The 10,226-nt window shown below is 38.1% G+C and overlaps 1 pseudogene; it reads right to left on the bottom strand.

Moving 5' to 3' along the window:
* Positions 1–8,835: 8,835 nt before the first annotated feature.
* Positions 8,836–9,704, bottom strand: LOC104854688 (annotated as a pseudogene).
* Between the last annotated feature and the right edge of the window lie 522 nt (positions 9,705–10,226).

The raw sequence follows: 10,226 nt of genomic DNA, 5'->3' as shown, positions 1-10,226 counted from the left end.
AAATGCTAGGTGCAAAAGAAATGAGACCAACATACCAGAACAAACAGAAAAAAATCAACAAAAACAAATAAGATTTAATATTAATGTACATAATAAGGCACTGCCATAGCCCCTTCAAAATAGAATTTATCATCTCAATTGTGGCTCATTCATTTTGCCTCAGTTGCAGAAAGAAACCTCATGTAAGGGTATTACTTAAACTGGAAGACCCAGATCTCATTCTTGATCATGGCAGAAGCACACATTTCATGGCTTCTTAAGGCCCTTCAAGCTTCTGAAATACAATTCTGATGAGCCGCGTACATTTCCGTGAGCCCCATTGGATGATCTGAGGTTTTGAAGGAGACTAAAATCCAACGAAAATTATCCCTTTGCTTAATTATTTTATTAGTTTAAAATATTGAATTGTGTCTTTATCATCCATGCTGTATATTACTTCCAAGAACTTGTCTGTCTTATAATTGAACATTTGGATGCTTTGATCAATAGCTCTGCAATCCTTCTCCTACCCCAGTTTCTGGCAACCACCATTCTCTTCTGTTTCTATGAGTTGGACTTTTTAAGGTTCCATCTGGAGATCATACACTATTTGTAGTACCAAGGCAGGCTTTTATCATTTACCAAAAATCTCTTCAAGTCTAACTATGTTGCCCTAAATATTAAAATTTCTCTCCAGTCCCTGAACAGGTGTTGATCTCTAATAAATATATCACATGGAAAGTATGCTCAGCATCTGCTTTTAGACAAACCAAACTGATAGGGTTATCAAATACTTTCAACAAATTTGTCTCCTAATTGATGCATTTTGTACAGTGCATCCAACAGCTTTAAACATATGTTTAAAAAGTGCACATGTAATATACATTTGGATATAGTATTTGTCATACAACAGGTTTCAGTAAATGACAAAGAACCAAAATCAATGCAAATTGCATTTTATAATCACAGAACAATCCGATTAGAAAGTAGTAACAATAAGATACTTAGAAAGCCACGAGATATTTAAATGACAAGTTGCACACTTCAAAACAATCTATGGGTAAAAGAATAAATAAATAAATAACAAGAAATATTTTGAATAGTCACTTCATAAAGAATATTCAGATACTCAAGTAACCAATAAAGTCTGAAAACATGCTCAGTATAATTTATCTGTCATTACGGCTTGCATCCAGGTACCTCTCAAAGCCTTATGCAGTCATAGGTGAAGCTTTTTAGAGGTGGCTGGATCTAGAGTACATGATGTGATGCTGGGATTGATTTGTGGTGCGATGCTAGGATTAGGGTTGCCCCACCCTGAATGTGAGTGCTACCTGCCATAAGGGCAGATAGCTTGGATAGAATATAAGGGACAGAAAGAGGGCTGCTGTTGTCACTGCTCGTTGTTTGCTACTTGCTGCCCTGCGATGCTATGAACTGTTTCTACTGTGTGACGCCCCTCTGCCGTGCCACTCTACCCTGGAGCCAGCTGATTATGGACTGAAACCTCTACAAACTGTGAGCCAAAATAAACCTTTATCCCTTTAACTTGGGGTGTCAGGTATATTGTCTCAGCAAGGAGAAAAGTAACTAAGTCATCTGGGAAACATATTAAAATTGCAATTAAATACAACTAAAAGCTGGATGTGATAAAACATCCTTGTAATCCCAGTATTCTGGGATGCTGAGGCAGAAAAATTCTGACTTCAAGTCCATCTTGGGCAATTTGGTGACTTAGCGAGACCCTGTCTAAAATTTAAAAAATAAAAACTAGAGATATAGTTCATTTAAAAGGCCCTGGGTTTAAACTTTAGCACTGAAAAAGGAAAAAAAAATACAACTAAAGACATTTCGATTGCTAAAGTGCAAACAAATGGTAATATCAATAGTGACGGGTGTGGAGAAGTAGAGCTCTCAAACACTGCTGGTCAGAATATGAACTATTTTGTCAGTGTCTACTAAAATTGAATATACACATACTCGGCAAGTTCACTTGTTTCGTATATACCTAATAGAAATATGCACATGCATTCACCAAAACAGACATGAACAGAATTTTCAAAGCAGTACTATTCAAAACTATTAGAAACTGGAAATAACACAAATGTTCATCAACAATAGAATGTACATTACTGCAAAGTATTCTTATAAACAGGGCTCCAAAGCAGAGAGAATCAGCAAATCCGTACAAGATGATAGATGAATCTCATAATAGAAACAAATGGTCCACACAGTTTCATAACATTTAAAAGCAGGCAAACTTTGGTGTGGTAGTACATGCCTGTAATCCTGGCACTTGGGAGGCTGAGGTGGGAGAATCGCAGCAAGTTCAAGGCCAGCCTGGGATACATAGTGAATTCAAAATCATTGTGGACTATGTAGTAAGACCCTGCCTCAAGAAACTAAAACAAATAAATGACTAAAATACATTTTTCCGGGCGTGGTGACATATGCCTGTAATCCTAGTATTCAGGAGGCTGAGGTAGGAGGATTGCCCCAATTTTAATGCGAGTCTGGGCTACTAGTTTAGCTTGACCTATAAAGCAAGACCTTGTCTCAAAACGAGAGAGAGAGAGAGAGAGAGAGAGAGAGAGAGAGAGAGAGAGAGAGAGGCAAGCCAAATTAACCCATGATATGATTTAAAAGTTAAATCAGGCCAGTTACTGAATTGGAGAGTAGGAGACATCTTCTCTATGCTGGTGACACTTGATTTGTATTTCTGAACAAATTTTCTAGACTGATTTCTATAGGGAATGTTTAGTAGGCTCTTCTTTCATCTCAGGTGTCCCCTTTTATGGCTGTTATGACTCCTATTGCTTTTCTCTGTATCTTAATACTAATTGTATTTTATAACCTTTCTAGCATGTTCCATCACTGTATTGGATGTGAATGATTTGAGAAGACATTTCACCTCTCATTAAATGCTGATCTCTATATTTATCCAAGTTTTGCAAATGAAAAAAGTTTGCACTTTTTATGGCTGAATAATATATATGAATATATATATCACATTTTCTTTTTCCAAGAAACTATTGATAGAGATCATCATGTTGAGTGAAATAAGCCAGATTCAGTAACATGAATATTATATGTTCTCTATAGTATGTAAAATCTAAAAAAGATGACAAGAAGAAGGGAGACTATTACCACGCAAGAGCAAGAGCAGGGAGGGAGGAGTAAGAGGAATAACAGGGGATAAATATGATCAAATACATTATCCACATCATCTCTCTCAAATGTAGAACTAGGCGAAGATGGAGGAATGATTAAAGAATATTTGTATGCACGTATGACAAAGTGTAACTGAGAAAAAGTTGATGTGCAATTCATGTTTACTGAACATTTTACTCATTGTATCAAGTACCAGGCAATCTGTGGACTATGCAAGAGCTATGTGATCTGTAATCTATTTTTTCCCCTAATTGGGTATGTTTCCACCCAGAGTTAATTGTGAGCTGTTTTGTTCTAATTGTTGAAATTGTATTAGTCAGGGTCTAGTCAAAATGCAAAAGAAAACCAATTATTTTCAAAGAAAAAATTTTAAATGCAGAATCATTAATTTTCAGTTATTTAATTTAACAAACAGAAATGATCAAAAGGGAACATTGCGGTATCAGAGAGAAAGTTACTACGTAAAACATATATAGTCCCTATAAAAGGGGAATGTTGTGATATTAAAATTTACAAGCTCAAGTGTGGATTCTCACAGAATAGTCCTTAATTCTTCCTGTATCCTTTATTCTTCCCACCATGAGCTCTGCTACCTCCACATAGCATTTTGTATTGGTAAAAAACTAACACGAAACAGCTTCTAAAAGAAATGGGGTTTGCAGGGTCTTAGCTCAAACATTACAAAGCAGAGAGTGAAGGGTTGAGTTTGAAGTTGAGAGACAAGCGTTTAAGACCCAGCACAGCAAGGGTTGAGGAGAGATATCTGAACTAGAATGTCAGAAGCAGATTAGGTTTTCTGCTGTGGTTTGAGCCTTTAGGGAGACTAAATGACAAACATAAATGTTTTCTCCTAAATTTTTCGAGGGCATAAAAACACTCCCTGGCCATCTGCAAGAAGAGACCTGGATAACGAGATATATTTTCATAGAAGATGACAATAAAAAGATTTCACACCATTGGCTACACGGAGAATAAAGCATCTTCTTCTTTAGGGATTATAATGGTAACCATGGTGACTACAATATTTATGAAGCAAATTGCATGATCCACTATATTTTATTTTTCTGTTGAAAATACATCTTCATTTATAGATACTATTTCATTAAATAATAGCTGGAGGATGTAGGTTTTGAATGAGTAATTAGGGCTTAATTTAGGCGAGAAACTTGAGAAGGACAAGGCTTAGCACCCACTATGGTATTCTCCGTTGCTTTTACAGGAAAATGCAACTCATATTCATCCCTTTGCAAGTTTTGCCAATTTAACCCAGATTCTAATAAAAATCTATTTTCTAAGTTTTACAGAAAAATAAATCTTTCCCGAAAAGCAAACTCTGCTCTTGCTATAATACGGTAGTGAAACTACTAAGAAACCTCATGTTATTAAAAAAAAATCCATAATAAAACTGTTTGGAGTGAGAAAGTATTTTTACAGTTTAAAAAGATCCAAACTAACCATAACAAAATTGTCTTACCTGTAGCAGTTTCAATAATGAAAGTACAGGTTTGTATGTGTTTAACATTAGAAATGTAAAAATGCAGAATATACTCATATTAATATTCATTTTATAATAATGGATTTTATTCATTTAAATTTTATTAACAGACATTTCTTATATGCTATATCAACTGCTCTTAATTTTATCACTTATTGTTATGCTACAAAATAATCATTCATTTCAAATTATGAATTATCCATGATGTTGTAGAAACACTCAAGTAAGGAATTTGATGGCACTGTATTTGGAGAGAATTCTCCATGCATCTACTGCATGTCTACACATCTTGCAAGTGAAACACCAATTGTTTTTTTGTTTCAGACAATCTTTCCAAGGATGTTTGTATAACAAATGACCTTGGGAAGCAAAGAGTTTCTCTGGAGCAAAGGACAGGAATGCTTCCTTCTCATGAGGAAAAACCAGACTCCATGAATTCATGGTTCCTCTCCTGTAAATTAACCCATTTCATGGGTAGGAGACATCTGGTCTTGCTTGCATTGACCTACAGAGAACCGAAGCATGGGAAGTTGACGCAAAGATGGTGACGTCATGCATTAGTTTCCTATTGCTGTTTTGAAAAATTACCACAAAATTTATTTTACAGTTCTTGAAGTCAGAAAACTACTATAGGTCTCACTGGGCAAAAATTAAAATGCTAGTGGAGCTATTTTAACTCTACAAAAATTAATTTTCTTGCCTCTTTTCAGCTTTCAAGGCTGCCCTCATTCCTTGGCTCCTGGCCTTCTCTATCTTTGAATCTATTAAGGTAGTACTTGTCTGGCCCTGATTTGGTCCTTAGATATCTTTCTCTGACTCCAGCCAGGAATGGTTCCCCACTTGAATAGAGTACTATAATTAGATTAGGCACGCCTGGATAATCTAGGATAAGCTTCCCATTACAAAGTATTTGATCCAGTAGATCCCTGTCTACCAGCAAACTTAAAGATTTGGCAGGCTCATTTTCTAACTAAAAGAGAGTAAAATTTCAGATCCTTTCCAGTTCTTGAAATCTTAATTTTGATTTTGTAAACTGAATTCAAGCATCTTCAAGCATGATTAAATACAAGGGAAATATTACTAAATGCGAGCCTTGTGCTTTTGTATTGCTGACCTTCATTTTTGTTTCAATATAGTGGTCTTTCAAGAGAAGAAACAACAAAAATCTAAACCACGAATATTCTACATGAATGTAAACATGCATGTCTACTTCATAATTATGCAAAATTGACTTAGGCACAAGATTTTAAAATCATTAAGTGAGACAAAGAACCCAAATAACAGAAGCAAATAAAACATACATTGTATAACTCTTCAACTGGTCTTGTCTTCCAATCAACTGGATAAGGCCCGAATTTCAGAAATTCTACACTCCTTGCCAAAAAGGAATATCCGGTTTGGCGTACCTAATATACATGCCCACATAACAGACAAATAATTCTCTTTACAAGTAATGTAAAAAATATTGCACACACACACACACACACACACACACACACACACTCATATCCCCCCCCTCCAGGTGAACCAATATCTGAAATAGGGAAATACAGATTTCAGCTTTTCCTACCACTGAAGCACACTACACACAGGAAAAAAAATGATTCTGCTACAAAAATAATGAGTGCCATTATTATACATCTTTATTTCATTTATATGATGTTTCCCCAACAAATGTTTCACTAAGGTTTGCCATAACTCCTCAGACTCATCAAATTTAGTCTTTTCTCCTCATTTAAATGACTCACACACAGTGCAGCAGACTCTGTATAAAGGCAATTTCATAGTTTAGTTAGAATCTTCAGCGTGGATATATTCAGCTTTGTCCTGAGATGTTTTCTCTATGTCTAACCCCTCTACTTCTACTTCCTCTGCCTCCTCCTCCACAGGCTATCAGCACATGAATATCTAGCCTTGTGATGACAGTCCCTGCTATAGAGGAGCTCATAACAACCACAGTTCAAGCAAGAAAAGGTTGGTTTGTACTCACAGAGCACTCCATGTGGATCAAAACAGAGCAAGAGTTCATGAAGATGGAAACTACAGAACCCTGGACTTGGGGCTTGGAGCGGGGTGAAGGGAGCAAGAGAGACAGTAAAGGTACAGACACAGGAAGAAAAAGTCCAGTTTAGCTGACATGAAGATACCTGTGAGGTCTTTTGTTAGGCCTCATTCTTGATTTCCAACAAGAAAACATTCCTTACTCTGCTGGGAGACAGAACCACAGAAGGCTTTGTGCAGAAAACAAAAACCTGAGCCGTGGTAGAGGATAACCTGGGTAGGACAGAGGACAGCGGAGTGGGTCGGAGCTCAGAAAGCTTGGTTCACCAAATCTAGTACCACATACAAGTATTTTTCTATAGAAATAAATACCTTAACAGGCCAAAAAACACAGTTCCATCTACATAAATCAAAGCTATGGGATTGTGGAGTAGACAAGTGTTTTAGTTGAAATTCCTGGACCCTCCTTCGACTTGAGCAAGTTAAAAGCAGTGAAATGATTCCCACATTCAGCAACAATTCAAGTCTCCTATCATGACCTTTACCTTCCCCAAACTATCATTACCACGGAATTATAAACCAATTATCAGTCAGTTCATTGTAAATAAGTCCCTACCTGCCCCTGAGTTCACTGAGCCCTCATGATTTGAAAGGACCCCGCCATGAGTACTAGCACATGCCCACCACCTACACTGGTGTGCTGCAAGGCAACGGCTCCTCTACCTATTTCTACTTGCTGGAATCGCTATGTGGATGACCCAACTCTCACCAAAGGCCCCATCATGGACCATCCATTTCCTTTGTAGGTCCAGACTGTTTTCTTCCACTAGCTAGGGAGAGGCCATCTGAATGGAGGAACCAGAGAAAGGAAAATCATTATTAATGTCTTGATTCCCACAGAACCAAAGTAGATGGGAATTTCTTAGGACACGTTCATTCAAATTACAGCAGTAGGCTGCTCCATACTAATCATAGAATAATTCAGCACACATTTACTCAATATGGGACACTTACTAATGATCAGTTTTCAACAATATCAGATTAACCTGGAAACTGCACACTATAGAAGGCGATCTCGTGATTTTCTTCCAGTGCTATATAAAAATACAAACTAGTCCAGGAGTCAGGCACAGTGGTACAAAATCACAAGCAAAAAGATTTTATCAAGGAATGTGCTCATTCCATATTGCCGAACTCCTATCTAAATTTTGGCTTCTGGAAATTTATTTCTGGCTCGTTTTTTCAGAGAGGTTTCTTTCCCATTCCTCTCTTCCACTCCTACCCTATTCCCATCCTGCTAAAACTCACTAAAGGAAGGTTCAATTGAACTGAATCACATGCATCAACATAGAGGTTGCTGGCTTACTCTGCTCACTCACTCGACATAAAGCATTTAGGGACTGTTGCGATCTGAATTCTAGCTGGAAATGCCTGTGTTTTTGCCTTTTTGAATCCAGTAAAAATGCTAATGTATGTGATAAATTCCATGTATACAAATCTCTGATTGCAATAAGTAAAATTCAAGGGAGGGAACATGGACTGGGAAGAGAGGAATGGTCATACACTAGCCATGTGCTTCCCTTTCCTGTAAATGAGGGGGTTGGGCTAGAGTATCTTTGGTGTCCAACCCAGCTGACACTCAAGGACTCCACTGAAGTCCATTTCTATCTAGGTTTGTCTGGCTGGGTCAGACAAACTTCCTTACCACTTTATGTTAGCAATTTAAAGTAATTGTAAGTATACTTCTATGAGGCAGTTTAAAGTCTCCCTCTTCTTTTCCCTCAAAGATTATTTCATCTCACTGGTGCAGGCTATACGGCCAATGATGGCTACTGAGATTTAAAACTAAACACCTGACCTGATGGGGACATGACCTTCGAGTAACCTAACCCAGGGCACACTTGTGTGTTTTTCATTAGAAATGTTAACCAAATAGAAATATAATTCTGTTAGCTCCTCTATAGATCTACTTAAATTTTGAAATGGGAGATTATTCAAAAATTACATGAGAAAAATCACACAACATCCGTAACTTAAAGACTTGAATGTCAGAGAGTTCCAAAGCCTCAAACTCCTTATAGGCACTGATTCACAACATTGTCCTTGTGGCAAAAGACTCCATGCTAAAGTAGCCTGGTCTTGTAGCATCGTGTTTATGCACCAGGAAGTAGACTTAGAAAGGTCAGGTGCTAAACGTCACTGTCACTGCCAGACTCACTCAACTTCATGTCATTTCTGAGGGTGTTCATGAGCTGGTTGTTTCCCTATGGCAGGCTGGTTCCATTGGCAATGGTAGGCCTGCTGCGGTAGGGTTGCTTGTGCTGGAGCTGTCACCATCACTTCCTGAGGAGTCTGAGGATCTGCTCCCACTGCTGCTGCCCATGCTCAGTACTGTCATCTTCAGGCCTCAGCTCTCCTTTGAGGTTACTCAGTTGAGGTTCATGTGAGGGGTGATTATTCAAGGGAGAAGTTTTGGGTCCAACTGGAGGCTTCATTGGAGCTCTGAATGGCATAGGTGGTAGAGGTGGAGATGGCTGTGATGGCTGTGGGGGCTGAGGGGCTGCTGTTCCATTTGGGCCTAGATTTTACTGCTCCCCTCAGCTCTTGTTTTCTTGACCTGAATGCTGCTACTGAGTTTTTCCAGTACATATTCACCAGTGTCATGATTAATAATAAGCACACCATCTTTCTGATAAGGCCATTTGTTCCCCTTGAACACAGTCATTGGCAGTGTGGATCCAGGAATATGTGGCAGCATAGCTGCGACTTCAGTTTATTTGCCAACCCGAAGCACTCCTTCACAGGACATGCCTATAGATGCTGGCTTAAAATCACAGCAAATGGTGTGGATGGAGGTCTGCAGCCACTTCCCCAAGCTTTCTCTGAGGTGCCGGCAATGTTCATGGTTCAGTAGTGGGTTTCCCTTCTTGGTTTTGACGCCAATCAGTGCTCTCCCTTCATGGCTCAGCCCCAGCTCCCTGTACCAGCATGGGTTGGGGGCACACATAGATCCTGGGCGCGGCCCATTGGGGCCGGAAACAAGTCTCCTGAGTCTCATTTTAAATACCCATAATTTAGGTAATATTTTCATATTCAGAAAGACGTTCCAACTTCACAGGCCACATGAACATAAGAAAACTAATACACATATCATAAATTCAGTTCTCTAAATCAGTGATTCTCGAGATGAGGCATGTACAGAAATGTCCTGGGAGGCTTAATAATGACATTCCCATTGCAGATTCATTCACCTGAGATTCTATTTCGGATTTGATTGCAGAAATCTAAAATTTTAACCAGTATATGTTATTCGTAGTTTGGTGGTCCTAAAATCATCCAGTGGGGGAAAAATCACATATTGGGCACTGTTTTGAGAAGCAGTTTTTCTACAGTAACTTTGGACTCCGTAATCATTTTTAAAATTTTTACTTGGTTTTAAAAGTATCTCTTTTAAGTGTAATTTTAAAGTCATTATAGCTATCAGCATATTCAGTTTTCATTCACTAAAGAAAATTTATTTAACAGTTATGCTCCTGTAACTGGTCAGCCATATTTTGATTTCCTGTCAATGATACCAACA

Source organism: Fukomys damarensis, unplaced genomic scaffold, assembly GCF_012274545.1.
Source record: "Fukomys damarensis isolate Sample0158 unplaced genomic scaffold, DMR_v1.0_HiC HiC_scaffold_39, whole genome shotgun sequence".
Classification (NCBI taxonomy): domain Eukaryota; kingdom Metazoa; phylum Chordata; class Mammalia; order Rodentia; family Bathyergidae; genus Fukomys; species Fukomys damarensis.
Note: the sequence above shows the minus strand (reverse complement) of the source record. Positions and strands in the feature narration are given on the sequence as shown.